This window comes from Borostomias antarcticus (genome assembly GCF_949987555.1).
Source record: "Borostomias antarcticus genome assembly, chromosome: 11".
NCBI lineage: Eukaryota > Metazoa > Chordata > Actinopteri > Stomiiformes > Stomiidae > Borostomias > Borostomias antarcticus.
In genome coordinates, this window is record NC_140244.1 from 14,663,813 (window position 1) to 14,681,204 (window position 17,392).

General features: G+C 46.7%; 1 protein-coding gene across 1 annotated transcript in view; it reads left to right on the top strand.

Moving 5' to 3' along the window:
* The window catches only part of slc4a8 (solute carrier family 4 member 8), a gene marked incomplete at both ends in the record, with an annotated part of 105,980 nt that overhangs the window by 683 nt on the left and 87,905 nt on the right, over nt 1-17,392 (top strand). The window lies entirely within an intron of this gene.

Below are 17,392 nucleotides of genomic sequence, written 5' to 3' on the forward strand. Positions count from 1 at the left end.
AAGAACAGTCGGTTATCATCATTATAGGCTGCAACCCCGTATGCTACAGTGCAATGTAAACGCGCATGTTTATAAAACGAGTATTTCACAATTCAGCAACAATTTACCCCAGTATGACTAAAGGCATTTATCATTCAATAGTATGATCATGCTCGTACATTATTTCCTCAAGCTACCCCCAAATGACCTTGACGCAATCCTTCCAAACACCACTGCGGTTGTGGGTATAACTGTCCCCCCCTACAATGTTTCATCGTTATGTGGGACTTTGAAACATGATGAAAGCAGTTTTTGACATAAGGGAAATGGAATTTGTCTCATTTTACAATACATGATCAATCATCAGACCGTGGTCAGCTGAGGAGACACGCAGTTCAGAGCAATAAGACCCTCTTGAGAGGAATATCTCCACAGGCCTCCTCCTCTCCACAGACCTCGTGTGTCACTGTCAAGAGAGAGGGACACTTCACAGAGCTGATTAATGAGGAGGGCAGGTCCATCGCGTGAGGAGAATGTTATCAATATGCAGGCTTTACAGTGAGGAGAATGTTATCAATATGCAGGCTTTACAGTGAAGAGAATGTTATCAATACAGTGAGGAGAATGTTATCATTACAGTGAGGAGAATGTTATCATTACAGTGAGGAGAACGTTATCAAGTACAGTAGGCTTTACAGTGAGGAGAATGTTATCAATACAGTTAGGAGAATGTTATCATTACAGTGAAGAGAATGTTATCAATACAGTGAGGAGAATGTTATCATTACAGTGAGGAGAACGTTATCAATATGTACAGTAGGCTTTACAGTGAGGAGAATGTTATCAATATGTAGGCGATACAGTGAGGAGAATGTTATCAATATGTACAGTAGGCTATACAGTGAGGAGAATGTTATCAATATGTAGGCGATACAGTGAGGAGAACGTTATCAATGACTATTATTCCCACGTGCGTTTTTGTTCTCACACAAAATTGATCAAAGTGAATTCTAGAACGAGAGCAGACAGTTCAGCTTGTCTCTGAAATGTAATATCCCAACAAAAGAGACCAACAAAACAGAATCTGTTTGTCACCCAAACAGAATGTTTCACAATCAATGAGATTCTAACCATAGTGTGTGTGTGTGTAAATAGAACAGGGAGCAGGATGAGAGTGAGAGAGAGAGACCAGAGAGGATCAGTAGAGTCCTAGAGTCCTCCTCTGTCTTTAGGCAGAGCAGCCAGCATTAGGGGCATGGGGACAGTATGTATCTCTCTGTCCAGTCTACCCCTCCAGCATTAGGGGCATGGGGACAGTATGTATCTCTCTGTCCAGTCTACCCCTCCAGCATTAGGGGCATGGGGACAGTATGTATCTCTCTGTCCAGTCTACCCCTCCAGCATTAGGGGCATGGGGACAGTATGTATCTCTCTGTCCAGTCTACCCCTCCAGCATTAGGGGCATGGGGACAGTATCTATCTCTCTGTCCAGTCTACCCCTCCAGCATTAGGGGCATGGGGACAGTATGTATCTCTCTGCCCAGTCTACCCCTCCAGGCCCTCCAGAGATCGATTTAAACTGATGCCCTGATTCCAGAGTGAGAGCAGAGATGAGAGGGCTGGGTCACATGTCTGTTTATTAGGTGTAGCATGGTCCAACTTACAACCCATTACATTCTGGAGCGGATCCGAATCACGGGTTGACCAGCCAAACACAGCCGGACTGGCCATTCACCTCCATTCATTTTGACCTCTGTGTGTGTGTGTGGGGGGGGGGGGGGGCTGGAGTGCACTGCTCTGCCCCCGCTGGCTGTGACCCAGGGGGGCGCCACAGAGCCAGCCAAATACAGCCACCCATTCACCTCGAGTCATTTTTACCTCCTCCCCAGCGAATCACAGGGCGGGTCCACGAGCCTCCCAAAAATGGCCCAGATGGACATTCACCTCCATTCATTTTTTGGACTAGGATTACACAAAAACTACCAGGTTGCTTTTCATGAAACTCAGTGGAGGGGTGTAGCATGGGCCAATTTAGAATCCATTAGCTATTTGAAATTAAAAAACAGTTAGTTACAAACAGTTTGCTTGTCTGAACGTTGCCCTCAGGCAACATTGTACCATTGTGGAACTGCCTACTGTCATGAGTGTGTTAAAGAGTCTAAGCATTATTTCATCAACAATCTAACAAAACAAACTACAGTATCATAACCTTCTTCAAAACAAGATAGTGAGTCACATGTCAGTGTTTGCTCATGTGTGCCATATTGAACGCTTGTTTTCAGTTTCCTGAGTGCCTGTCATTCACTTGTCATTCCTGACATGTCTTGACACCATTTGAGGCCTATAGACAAATAACCATATGTCTGTCTGGATGTTTTGTTGAGAGCCTTCATCAGTAGCAGATGTTCAGATCATCATAATCATATTCCATGTGAATGATACACAGTACATCACTTGCAAGTACACAATGTCTTATATGTGATGATTTAATGCATTTAACCCTCTTCTGAAACGTCAGAAAACGCAGATTACAAAACAGTAACACACCTGTAAATGTAAATGTGACATATGGTTATTCGTCTGTAGGCTTCATTTGTTGTGTTGCTGCCTCTTTTCTCTCAGCTGTGAGGTTCTGGACCGGGAGTGGACAGGGGTCTGGGGCAGGGATGAGGGTCTGGACCGGGAGTGAGTAGAGTGGACCAGGGGTCTGGGGCAGGGATGAGGGTCTGGAACAGGAGTGAGTAGAGTGGACCTGGGGTCCGGGGCAGGGATGAGGGTCTGGGGCAGGGATGAGGGTCTGGGGCAGGGATGAGGGTCTGGACCAGGAGTGAGTAGAGTGGACCAGGGGTCCGGGGCAGGGATGAGGGTCTGGACCAGGAGTGAGTAGAGAGGACCAGGGGTCTGGGGCAGGGATGAGGGTCTGGGGCAGGGATGAGGGACTGGACCAGGAGTGAGTAGAGAGGACCAGGGGTCTGGGGCAGGGATGAGGGTCTGGACCGGGAGTGAGTAGAGTGGACCAGGGGTCTGGGGCAGGGATGAGGGTCTGGACCGGGAGTGAGTAGAGTGGACCAGGGGTCTGAGGCAGGGATGGGGGTCTGGGGCAGGGATGAGGGTCTGGACCGGGAGTGAGTAGAGTGAACCAGGGGTCTGGGGCAGGGATGAGGGTCTGGGGCAGGGATGAGGGTCTGGACCGGGAGTGAGTAGAGTGAACCAGGGGTCTGAGGCAGGGATGGGGGTCTGGGGCAGGGATGAGGGTCTGGACCGGGAGTGAGTAGAGTGAACCAGGGGTCTGGGGCAGGGATGAGGGTCTGGACCGGGAGTGAGTAGAGTGAACCAGGGGTCTGGGGCAGGGATGAGGGTCTGGGGCAGGGATGAGGGTCTGGACCGGGAGTGAGTAGAGTGGACCAGGGGTCTGGGGCAGGGATGAGGGTCTGGGGCAGGGATGAGGGTCTGGACCGGGAGTGAGTAGAGTGAACCAGGGGTCTGGGGCAGGGATGAGGGTCTGGGGCAGGGATGAGGGTCTGGACCGGGAGTGAGTAGAGTGGACCAGGGGTCTGGGGCAGGGATGAGGGTCTGGGGCAGGGATGAGGGTCTGGACCGGGAGTGAGTAGAGTGAACCAGGGGTCTGAGGCAGGGATGGGGGTCTGGGGCAGGGATGAGGGTCTGGACCGGGAGTGAGTAGAGTGAACCAGGGGTCTGGGGCAGGGATGAGGGTCTGGACCGGGAGTGAGTAGAGTGAACCAGGGGTCTGGGGCAGGGATGAGGGTCTGGGGCAGGGATGAGGGTCTGGACCGGGAGTGAGTAGAGTGAACCAGGGGTCTGGGGCAGGGATGAGGGTCTGGACCGGGAGTGAGTAGAGTGAACCAGAGGTCTGGGGCAGGGATGAGGGTCTGGGGCAGGGATGAGGGTCTGGACCGGGAGTGAGTAGAGTGGACCAGGGGTCTGGGGCAGGGATGAGGGTCTGGGGCAGGGATGAGGGTCTGGACCGGGAGTGAGTAGAGTGGACCAGGGGTCTGAGGCAGGGATGGGGGTCTGGGGCAGGGATGAGGGTCTGGACCGGGAGTGAGTAGAGTGAACCAGGGGTCTGGGGCAGGGATGAGGGTCTGGGGCAGGGATGAGGGTCTGGACCGGGAGTGAGTAGAGTGGACCAGGGGTCTGGGGCAGGGATGAGGGTCTGGACTGGGAGTGAGTAGAGTGGACCAGGGGTCTGGGGCAGGGATGAGGGTCTGGGGCAGGGGCGAGGGTCCAGACTGGGAGCAGTGGGTGAGCCGGGGCAGACCCGGCCTGAACCATAACAAAAATACAGCTATTGGTTTTCTTAGGGCTTAAACTCTTAACTGAGAATGTATTGTGTGAGTGTACCAAACATGGGTATGATGCCTGGAAGCAACACCGTACCATAGAGGGTTAAAACTACACCACAAAATCATGTGCATGACTAAAATCATCAAGGACGAACACACCAAAGTTAAAAAACTTGTTTCCATTGTGGTCCTCTCACATTCAGATGGCACAGCAGGTTGGCAGTGTGTGATTAAACTGATTTGGCAGTGTGTGATTAAACTGATTTGGCAGTGTGTGATTAAACTGATTTGGCAGTGTGTGATTAAATTGATTTGGCAGTGTGTGATTAAACAGCCATGCAATAAGATCAGAAATAGAAATGGGAAATGGCAGATGAGTAGAGCATGTCATACAGGCACTCTACTTATTTACTCTACTCATTTACTCTACTTATTTACTCTACCCATTTCTTCACCCCAAGTTTGAATCCACTGCCCCTGCCTTGGTCTTAAATCTAAATACTGTAGACACAAGTTGACAATACAGGTAATGTATTTTGTATTAGACCCATGGTAATACATTTTGTACTAGACCCAAGGTAATATATTTTGTATTAGACCCATGGTAAAGTATTTGTATTAGACCCACAGTAAGGTATTTGTATTAGACCCATGGTAATGTATTTGTATTACACCCATGGTAATGTATTTTGTATTACACCTACAGTATGGTAATGTATTTGTATTAGACCCATGGTAATGTGTTTGTATTAGACCCATGCTAATGTATTTGTATTAGACTCATGGTAATGTGTTTGTATTAGACCCATGGTAATGTATTAGTACTAGACCCATGGTAATGTATTTTTATTAGACCTATGGTAATGTGTTTGGTCAAAGAGGCTGTGGTTAGGGTTATCCTCAATCAATCAATCAATCAATCAATCAATCAATCAATCAATCAATCAATCAATCAATCAATCAAAGCTTCATTTGTATAGCGCATTTCATACCCAGAGGCAACACAATGCGCTTTACAGAGAACAAGGGAGGTGGGCCTCAGTGTAGTCTGACTCAGGGATGTAGGTTTGTGGAACAGCCTCTCACTGGACGCTCTGCCAGAGGCGGCAGGTAGATTCACTCACCCACATATAGGGATGTAACCGGTTTAGTGATAAACCACGATAAAATGGGATTAAATCTATCGCGATAAAATGATCACTAAAACCGTGTTTGATTACCATGCTTTGAAAAACTCACTGTAAATGGGTCAGTGACAAATAAGGCTGGGAAAGATGAAAAAAAAACTTGGGGGAAATACTGTTTTAAAAGCATGCATCAGGTGTGTTAATATGTGGATTTTGTATTTATGTTGGTTTTATGTCATTTGAAATTCCATTTGCACAATTCTTTTTCAAAAAGTAAGACCAAATGCGCCTGAAAATGTCAAGTGGTGTTACCAGAGAAAAGTGGTAAATATTCAATATTTTATCAACCTAGAGTGTATGTAGGTGTTCTCATAATAATAATCAATTGCAACATGTTACCTAAGAATAGATTTTATCAGGGTGATCTCAAATTTTTATATTTCACCAGTTTTGCAACATCGAGCGGGTCATATGGTATGCTGAAAACACCTTGGTTTTTGTTATAATCTATGGAAATGTATGTCAAAATGGCTAAAAACTACAGTTACACTACAGTAGAATATGCTTAGATAGGAATAGGAATATAATTAATATTCCTGTATAATTTCATATTTTCATGAACAAACACTGGTTACACCATTTGACACAACCCAGTGTCAATTGGTGTAACCATCCACATTTACCACATTTATTATATTGTATTAATGATGAAATGGCAGACAAGTATCTGACCTATTAGGCAGGCCATCTCTGAGTCTCAACACAACATAGAATGTCTGGCCAAATAACATGTAGGCTATGATGTAAATGACAATTCCCATTTTCTCGAAAGAATACTTGGAAAATAAATAAAACTGACTAATAAACTAAACATTTCTTCTTGAGATGGCTAGTTGTCCTTGTGCTGCATCATAAAATATTGGTCCTTGCCTAAAATAGCATCAAACAGAAAGACTTCTGCATTTCATTGTATTTTATAATACACATGACAATAAAAGCTTGAACCGTGAACCTTGGACTTATAATAGGAATCATATTTGAGTCAAATGGTGTAACTGGTTAGACATTTTTGCCATTTTTACTCAATAATTCTATCAAAATTAATTAAAACCACACCTTTTTAGGGCAGGTTGTCAGAAAAGAATGTATGCAAGTAATCTTTACGTTTATTTTCAAATTGTAACCTAAAAAATGTAAACTTAACCAAAGGGACACAAAAAAACAAGCGTCACGTCTTTGACACAAATACTGTCCAGCATCAACCAAAACTACAGTCTTCCAGATGCATTATTTTAATGTTTACACAAACAAAAAGTGCAGTGCTGCTAATTTTATTTTTCTAAATAAAATTGGTGAAACGATTTCAGTGTATCAGTAGGTTTTCAGAACATTTTAACTAATAATAGTAAAATAATTTTTGATGGCTATAATCATGATGTGAAATTTTCATACTGTTACATCTCTACCCACATGTTGCCAGGGCACTGGGGGAAAACAAACTTGAGCGCCGCCCAAGACAGCTGTGATTGGTTTAAAGGAATACAGTGTTTTTTTTATTCCAGTATGATAATAGGTTGCAGTCAGACCGTTCTCCAGCGCGAAGCACAGTGTGGAGATGGGCGTGGCCATGGAGACGAGCCTCAATATGACCATGGTGATCACCGGCGCTGGACTTGGGCAGGAGCTCCACATCACCACCTCATTCTACTGCCTGAGCTCCTGCAGAGCTTCCTGAATATCAGCTCAGAGCTGCTGTGAGCACCTGAACGTAGACAGTACCAGCTGAACGTAGACAGTACCAGCTGAATGTAGACAGTACCAGCTGAATGTAGACAGTACCAGCTGAACGTAGACAGTACCAGCTGAATGTAGACAGTACCAGCTGAACGTAGACAGTACCAGCTGAATGTAGACAGTACCAGCTGAATGTAGACAGTACCAGCTGAACGTAGACAGTACCAGCTGAATGTAGACAGTACCACCTGAATGTAGACAGTACCAGCTGAACGTAGACAGTACCAGCTGAATGTAGACAGTACCAGCTGAACGTAGACAGTACCAGCTGAATGTAGACAGTACCACCTGAATGTAGACAGTACCAGCTGAATGTAGACAGTACCACCTGAATGTAGACAGTACCAGCTGAATGTAGACAGTACCAGCTGAATGTAGACAGTACCACCTGAATGTAGACAGTACCAGCTGAACGTAGACAGTACCAGCTGAATGTAGACAGTACCAGCTGAATGTAGACAGTACCACCTGAATGTAGACAGTACCACCTGAATGTAGACAGTACCAGCTGAATGTAGACAGTACCAGCTGAATGTAGACAGTACCACCTGAATGTAGACAGTACCAGCTGAACGTAGACAGTACCAGCTGAATGTAGACAGTACCAGCTGAATGTAGACAGTACCAGTGAGTACCAGTATATAGGTCTAATATCGTACCAATACCAGTGAGAACCAGCACCTAGGTCTAATATCGTACCAATACCAGTGAGAACCAGCACCTAGGTCTAATATCGTACCAGTACCAGTGAGAACCAGCACCTAGGTCTAATATCATAACGATACCAGTGAGAACCAGCACCTAGGTCTAATATCATAACGATACCAGTGAGAACCAGCACCTAGGTCTAATATCATAACGATACCAGTGAGAACCAGCACCTAGGTCTAATATCGTACCATTACCAGTGAGAACCAGCACACAGGTCTAATATCGTACCAATACCAGTGAGAACCAGCATACAGGTCTCTTCAAGTCAAGCGCTGGTGATAGCACCACTACCCCATCACCCTGTGACATCATCCAACTCCCATTTATCATCTGTCCACTCACTGTCATGGTTTTAATTAGTGAGATTATCTCGGTGTGCAAAACCAAATGTTTACCTACTGTAGGTAAAAGCAAGCAATTACAGAGACGTGGCAGCAATGTCCTTTTAGAGGCTGTAAAATGAGGGACAGCAGAGTGGGATAAAACAGGTAAATATGCAGGATGCCATAAACTCAGACGGTCAGTTAAGGAGCATTGTGTGTGATTATAATGTGGTAGACCTGTGTATGCCGACTAGGCAATATTCAGCCCATCCCCATTATTCTGCCTGGTACAGCGTACAGTATGGTTCCTTCATGCATAATTACCAGGAGCCTCATGTATAAAACTGTGCGGAGGATTCACATCACAATGTTGTGTACGTATGCAACACGGACTCATATAGGCTACGCACAGAAATATTCAGATTCATGACCATTATGCGTGTCCCACGCCAGTTTCCCATTATAAGTCGCATCGACTCCAAACTTGGTGCGCCTTTTAACGTTTCTAGGGAGATAGGCGGAAAAACGGTAACGTTATTATAATCCTCGGGGAATGATAGGACATCCCATCGCAGTCTTAAAATCCTCTCCCGGTGAAACATGCATGCATTTAAAACTTCACGAAGTAAAGCGCTTCCTCATCTGGTAGGGAGAGACGGGGAGACAGTCTGGGTTTTTAGAGTACCTGCTAGCGAGCAGGTTTGGTTCCCAGAGTGAGTTACTATGCTGACCCACGCTGTCAGTGAACTCTCTTCCTGGAACGGGTTTGACTTGCCCTGCTTTCTCGAGGTTGACTTAACTGTCTTCCTGGAACGGAAGAAAGGGCTTAATACTATTGACTGATTAATCAAATGTATTAATGAAAATGACCACAGCACAACATGCATAATAGTCTGATCATGCATTTTATGTTTATAGCGCTTTTGACAATAGTCACTCAAAATAGTTGTGGGGTTGGTGATAAAACTTGAGTGATCATTTCCAGAAATGATTTGCCTTTTCCAGAAATGGACAGAGACTTGATATTTTGTGCTAACTAAAAGACTTGATTTTCATTGCTAACTCAGAGCGCGCGTTTGCATTTCACATCTTTTCGTGGACTACAAAAACGCGTTATTGGCGCCTTGTCAGAGATGGCGCGGTCCTATAGGGCTTCACTTTAGATTTCGAATCCTGGGGGCCTGGTGCCACTGAGCAGTGAGTGAGTGATTTAGCCTGGACTAGAGCTCATAGCCTTCTCTCCTTCCTCCTCTCTGCTCTCCTCCCTCCTCTCCTCCCTCCTCTCTGTTCTCCTCCCTCCTCTCTCCTCTCCTCCCTCCTCTCTGCTCTCTCCTCTCCTCCCTCCTCTCTGCTCTCTGCTCTCCTCCCTCCTCTCTGCTCTCCTCCCTCCTCTCTCCTCTCCTCCCTCCTCTCTGCTCTCTCCTCTCCTCCCTCCTCTCTCCTCTCCTCCCTCCTCTCTGCTTTCCTCCCTCCTCTCTCCTCTCCTCCCTCCTCTCTGCTCTCTGCTCTCCTCCCTCCTCTCTCCTCTCCTCCCTCCTCTCTGCTCTCTTCCCTCCTCTCCTCCCTCCTCTCTGCTCTCATCCCTCCTCTCCTCCCTCCTCTCTGCTCTCCTCCCTCCTCTCTGCTCTCTGCTCTCCTCCCTCCTCTCTGCTCTCCTCCCTCCTCTCCTCCCTCCTCTCTGCTCTCTCCTCTCCTCCCTCCTCTCTTCTCTCCTCCCTCCTCTCTCCTCTCCTCCCTCCTCTGCTCTCTGCTCTCCTCCCTCTCTCTCCTCTCCTCCCTCCTCTCTGCTCTCCTCCCTCCTCTCTGCTCTCATCCCTCCTCTCCTCCCTCCTCTCTGCTCTCCTCCCTCCCCTCTCCTCTCCTCCCTCCTCTCTGCTCTCCTCCTGTCCTGAGCACTCTTCTCCTCCCCCTGTTCCCTCCTCCTCCTCCTCCTCGGCTCGCCTTTACCTATTATTCCCTCTCTCCCTTCCCCTCTCTTCTCTCTCTCCTCCATCTCCTCTACCCCCACCCACCCCCTCTCCCTCCTAAACTACCAGAGTGTTTGAAGTGTGTGTTGTAGGGGCAGGTCTCTGGGGCACAGCAGAGTGATGCTAGTGTAGTGTGAGCCCAGTCCAGCCCAGTCCAGCCCAGTCTAGTCCAGTCTAGTCCAGCCCAGCCCAGTCCAGCCCAGTCTAGTCCAGCCCAGTCTAGTCCAGTCCAGTCCAGTCTAGTCCAGCCCAGTCCAGCCCAGTCTAGTCCAGCCCAGTCCAGTCCAGTCCAGTCCAGTCTAGTCTAGTCTAGTCTAGTCTAGTCTAGTCTAGTCTAGTCCAGTCCAGTCCAGTCCAGCCCAGTATAATCCAGTCCAGCCCAGCCCAGCCCAGCCCAGTCTAGCCCAGCCCAGCCCAGCCCAGCCCAGCCCAGCCCAGCCCAGTCTAGTCCAACCCAGTCCAGCCCAGTCCAGTCCAGTCCAGTCCAGCCCAGTCTAGTCCAACCCAGTCCAGCCCAGCCCAGCCCAGCACAGCCCAGTCTAGTCCAGCCATGTGGTGTGGTGCCCTGCAGCCCCTCTGAGACCTGGGCCCATCTGGAAGTGACAGGCCCAGCTGGCAGAGTCAGGATCTGTAGCCGTGCTGTCAGCTCAGCCTGCTGCTGGAGAGAGAGAGGAGAGGAGAGGGAGGGTGAGGAGGAGAGGAGAGGGGGAGAGGAGAAAGGAGTCGCAAACGGTAGCAGTGGAGGAGCTGAGAGAGAGAGAGAGAGAAGGGGGGGGGGGGGAGAGAGATAGAGGGAGGGGGGGAGGGAGAGAGAGAGAGGGAGAGAGAAGGAGAGAGAGAGAGAGGGAGAGAGAGAGAGAGAGAGAGAGAGAGAAGGAGAGAGAGAGAGAGAGGGAGAGAGAGACAGAGAGAGAGAGAGAGAGAGAGAGATGGAGAGAGAGACAGAGAGAAGGAGAGGGAGAGAGAGAGAGGGAGAGAGAGAGGGAGAGAGAGAGAGAGAGATAGGGAGAGAGAGAGAGCAGAGAGGGAGGGAGGGAGAGAGAGCGATAGGGAGAGAGAGAGGGAGAGAGAGAGAGAGCAGAGAGGGAGGGAGAGAGAGAGATGGGGAGAGAGAGAGCAGTGAGGCGTTTAAAGAGTCATTGATAAAATGACCATGACTGAGATGTGGAGTTCTCACGTGCAGCGATGTGTGACGGGTGAACACGGTTCATATGTAATATCAGTCAGCATCCGCAAAAAAAGTGAGTGCCTTCTGTGATAGTAAAATAACTGATCTAGTCAAAAGGATTTACCAAGATTCGTTCAAAAGGTTAAGTCTGGTTTATTGTGAAAAGCATACGAGCGCAAGGACTTCCTGAAAACGCAACAAGGGTGGTTTAGTCAGCGAAGTCCCGATTATGGGTTTTGCTGTGCCTTATATGCAATCAAAACAAAGGTACGGTGCTTCCAGGATGTGATTGGCTACTCCATTGTACGTCATATGAAATGGCAGGCGTGGCCAAGAGTACAGACATGTGACATGAGAAAAAGGGCGGCAATTGGGGACAAAGGATGGTTATTCTATTGTAGACAGATGGCCTTCTCTGGAAGCCATTTTGTATGTTAGCACAGCTATGTGAAGATTTGGGGGAGGTGATGAATTACAAGAGAAGTGAGAGGACAAAGGTTTAAGGTGTTTGGATGTAAATTCCTGAACAATCCCCCATTTGTGCCTGAACAGGTACACAAAAATAAAATATAAAATCCAAACACAAAGTGTAAACATTCAGCTATGCTATACATGTGGAAAGGAAATAATCTCTCCACTAGGTGGAGCAAAAAAAAAAAAAAGAAGATTATTTTCTTTCCACGTGCAAAATCACGCACCAAAACCCCTTGTTTCAGAAATTTGACAGGAAACAAGGTAAAAAAGATGACATGATTATATACTATTTATAGTCTAAGAGTGGACAACCATTCACCAAAAACCTTGATTTAAATTTTGAACAAGGCAAAAAGATAAATGGTTAACAGTGTAAGAAGGGCAAAAAACCTCTTGGTCAATTTAGAGGAAAAACCCCAAACTTATTTATCAACTCATGTTTCAACCATTGTAACTCTTGTAAACAAATGTGATATTTTTTCAAGATAATTTCAAAGTTCATTCACTCTTGTTGTGAATAATCGCATGTAATGTCCTATGGATCATAGCTTCCATGTTTGCGTCTCTGAATGTTTAATGTAGGTTCCAGTGTGTGCGGTTAGAGGTGCAGTCATTGCTGTTGAGATTGTCCACGTTGTCATACCACAACCACGAGAAGGAGGTGACCGGCAAAGGTCAGTCTCCGATTGCTCATCAGAGGAGAGGAGAGTGTGGCGGTGACTGTCAAGGTCACTCTCCGATTGCTCATCAGAGGAGAGGACAGTGTGGCGGTGACTGTCAAGGTCACTTTCCGATTGCTCTTGAGATCTCTGGTTCGGCTGCATGGACCGTCCTCTCAGCTACTTTTGACAGCTATTCCACACAGGCCAGAATGTCCTGGTGCTGATTGTTCCATCTTTGACGGGTAGGTTCCTCCCGCAACATCTACTTCTCTTCCATGTTTTCTGGCCTGTTCTCAGGCTGCTCATTTGCTCCTGGTAGTCTGTCTTCCCATTGGGCAGGTCTGCATAGAGCGGTCAGCCAGCGAGCTCTCGGAAGGTGAGGAGGGAGTCCCTGTCCTGGTTCAGCAGGTTAAGGTGCGGTGGGACACGGTGTTTTTGTGGACTCCACACAGCCAGGGCGCCAGCAGCACGTACAGGCTCTTGAACTGAGCCCGGTCCACACGGTACTGCTCCACGTAGGGCCGGCCCGGGTCGTGCTGCTGGAGGGCCACCTCGGCGCTTCCGCTCCCCCAGTACAGGCTGATGAAGTGCTCCGTCTGTGGATCCACAGATGAGAGAGACAAACAGAGACAAAACAGAAGAGAAAAAAGGAGAGTCCTCTGGTCTGGTCTCCCTGTTTCCCTCTTTGGTCAGGAACGGTTATCAACAGTCTGTTGGAAGATACTCAGAAACATGGTTAAGTGCAAGCTCCTGCTTTGGGGAAAAATTGTTATTCAGTCAGGAAAACTTAAACAGGGTGTCTGTTCAAGTGTCATTAGAGCCAGTCGGCTCTAAACTATGTAGTTTGTCAGTGGGGAATCTAGCTTTTGTAATCTTGGATCTAGGCTCTGCAGTAGCCTACAGTGACATCAGGGGCAGTGTAAGAATGACTTTAACACGCCCAGTCCTTAGTCATGATCAAGGCAATTGGATTTGGCTCTAGAATTTCTCTCGCGATTTTATGAAATAAAATAAAATAAACACATTCTTGTCTCAACAAAATAACTCCCCCTAAGGGTAGAAACAAATGTCCTGAAGTCAGGATAAAACAGAGATGGGGGGAAAAAAAATGCATCATTCAAATAAAATGACACTAAAATGAATTGGCTTCATTTACAATTAAGAAAACATCAATTATCAATTAATCAAAAAATCCATCAAAGCTTCATTTGTATAGCTAAAATTGTATATCTAAAACTTCCCTCTTCTGCATTTGAGGACAGAGTATTGGGCCCGCTTCGGACAAAAATGGTCTCTTCCCTATGTCATACTTATCTGTCGCACAGTGAGTCGGTGACATGGCGTTGGCCCTGCGTCCCACGAACCACAGATCGCCCATCTGTAGGGAAACAGGCCGGTAACCTCCATCTCCACCTCCGGTCCTGTGCCCGCCTCCTGGTTCGGCATTCACCCATCACTCCCGGAACGACAGTTGTCTGTAAGAACACTCAGAAAAAACACTCAGGCCCGATGAATGTGCCTCAAACTATAAACATGAGATATTTAACATAACCATTTAAAAATATATAATTGGGTTAGGAGATGCTGTATTCAGATTAAGACACTGGCAAACATTATCTATTTCCCCCACTATCATGTACAAACCTTACGTCCTCAGCTACATCTGTCTCGTCCTGTTTATTTACCTTTAAAAAAATGGGTCTATAATGGCTAGTTAAAATCTACCTTGTGGGTTGTCCAAGGGAACTCCAGCAGGTGGCGCTCGACCCCAAATCTGAGGCTCTTCCCTTTCATTCAGCTTGCGGTAACTGTGACACTGTTCAATCCAGTGACCATATTGACCACAATGAAAACATGCCTCATCTTTCCCACTCTGTCTGTACCTGTGAACATGCTTAGACCTACTGCTACGTTGCCTATTCTCCCTTTGTCGTCGTCCCCGTTTTTGTTTCAGACCTGCACCTTTATTTTGAATGTCTAATTGTCTCAATTGAGCAGCCTGAAGTCTAGCGGCACCATCCTTGACTTTTTTCAAATTCCGTTGTTCAATGTAATGTCGGAGGCGTTCGGAATACCGGAAATGATCAACAACTTCCCCGAGAGAAGTTGATTCCCAGGTGTGGCATATCATCCTCACTCGGTCAGACAAAGAGGAGAGAGAGTTATTCATTAACTGTTGTTTCAAAATCTTTTTATAATCGGCGTTCGCTTTGTCCATGCCACTGTGTGCGGCGTAAACTGATTCTAGCCGTTCCCAAAATTTTTCAAACTGTTCATCGGAATTTTGTTTACAATATGTGATACGGTCCCAATCCATCTTTTTAGGGAATAGAGTTTTGATTCTGTTCAACAGCGCAGCGTTTTGGCCAGTAAAATCGACATGAGAAAAAGGCAACGTAATATCAAACGGTTCTTTTACTTCGATCCATTTTAACCCAAGTACTTGTCGCATGATCATGGCGATTTCCTCGGCTCATACATTCGAACTAAACTGTTAAAAAGATTCTCGAACTCATTCATGTATTTGGTTGGATCGGGCAAGGTTTTAGCTACATTACGCAGTTCATCAGAGCGCCAGGGTCTATAAACCGTAATCTCTGGAGTCCAGGCCGCATAACCAGCTGCATCATTTATTTGTGAAGGGCGAGGAACAGGGTTTGGGCAGCGTATCAGTGGCGCTTGTATTTGCGGTCCCTCCAGACTATCTCTAGCCATTTGCAGTTGTTCCAAATTAAACTTAGCCTCAGATATAGCTCTAGCCAATTCTTCCTTCCTGACCTGTTCTTGTTCGGACGAATACCTCGTAGAAAGGGGCGCGCTTAACTCGTATTGTAGAGGGGAGAGAGAAGGGGCGTGGCTAATGGCGGGAGCATGAAAAGGGGGAAGAACAGCCTGGTTGGGTGTGAGCACGGAGCAACGAGAGGGGGAAAAATCTAATTTTAAATCAGAGTTATTCTGCTGGGGAAATGGCGGAGAGACTGTCTGCTGAACCTCCTTATCTTTCCTTCCTGACCTAAAAAACCTCTCTCGTGCTACTCTCTCCCAAATCTTAAAAGCAGACCAGTCTATAGAATTAACAGGCTTTTCCCTTAACCTAGACATCTCAACCACCTCTAGCTGATCCCGAATCTTAGCTAAAAATTTAACACTAAATGTCAGATGGGGATGTAAGAAATCGAAAATACTTTAGCGCATAACGAAATCTCATCAGGGCTAGACAAATTGCAAGTTAGCAGTAGAATCCTGTTACATCTAGGCATATGTTAGTAGCCGGTGTTACAGGGACACCTAGTGGTGCTCCCAAAATGTTGCATGTAAGACCCGGATGTTGTTTTTGGCCGTGCGCGGGCAAATTCAGTTTAATAAAAGCTATACTGAAACAAATCCCTAATAAACACGACGCAGCCTAAAACCCCAAAACAGCAATGAAAGGAAACCTTATAGTTAACTCACGGCGGGAAAGAATACAATTTCGAAAGAAACAAAGACACATTAAACCGCTCAGTACTCACCCAGTCAACTGGTCCTTTGTTCTCTGGCTCGATGGCGGATCACCGGGAGAGCGGAGTAGTAGTTGTTTTCCTGCGTCTCCCAGACAACCAGCTAGCCTACTGGAAATCTAGCAGTTACGATTTAACAGTGTACAAAATGTGAACAATACCTACCTGGATAATAGGCGCGCCTAACAAACAATACAAGGCAAGAGCCTAGGCTCAAACAGTAAACAACAAAACGAACAACCCCGTGCAGGGACACAGAACACAAAAGACGAACAAAGGCCCACGTTACAACAAGCAAAAAAACATATGCCTGCCTGCCCGGCTGAACCACCAGCCTCTTGGTTGGAAGCTACCCAACCACCCGGGATAAAGGGGAAAACGTTTCTCCAAGAAACGCGGATTGGAAACACCAATCACTCCCGTAGCTACATCTGTTGGTAAGCGTTCTAAAACGAAACATCAACAATCACTTCGAAGCTAGTTGGCAATCGTGCTAACACGAAACATCAACAACGGGGCTTAAGCTAGTTGGTAATCGTTCTGAAACGAAACATCAACAATGAGGCTTAAGCTAGTTGGTAATCGTTCTGAAACGAAACATCAACAATGAGCGCCCTACCCTCGGTAGGAAACATACAACGGTACAACTCCTGCGACCGGCCAAAGGGAAGCCCGTTCTGTGCCAGCTCTTTGGCGTATTAACTCAAAAACCCGTTCTAAACTGCAACCGATAAAAAACCTGAATTGTACATCAACTGCAGGGGAACAAATCCACGAGACCAAAACTCACACTTCTTCTGAACGGCATATACCCTCGTAACGAAACAAGGACGAAATCAAAGGACAATATAATATATAAATATATCTATTGCTGTTCACATCTCCTTGGATAGTTACTTACTTATAAAATACCCACGCCGGGGTTTCTGTTTTCAATAATCCAGACCAACACAATCTGAACCAAAACCATGGCAAATAACAAGCATAAAAGGATTCGTTTTTCAACGTACCGTGAGTCTAGCCGAGTGGAACCAACGTCGGACTTCTCCGAACCAGTGCGCATAGACGCAAAGAGAGAAGTTTTCCAGAGCGGCTACCGCTCCGCACGTCTGCGTCCTTTGGTTCCACCCCAGGCGAACCCCACGGCAGTCGATCCCATCCCCGTCGCCAACTGTGATAGTAAAATAACTGATCTAGTCAAAAGGATTTACCAAGATTCGTTCAAAAGGTTAAGTCTGGTTTATTGTGAAAAGCATACGAGTGCAAGGACTTCCTGAAAACGCAACAAGGGTGGTTTAGTCAGCGAAGTCCCGATTATGGGTTTTGCTGTGCCTTATATGCAATCAAAACAAAGGTACGGTGCTTCCAGGATGTGATTGGCTA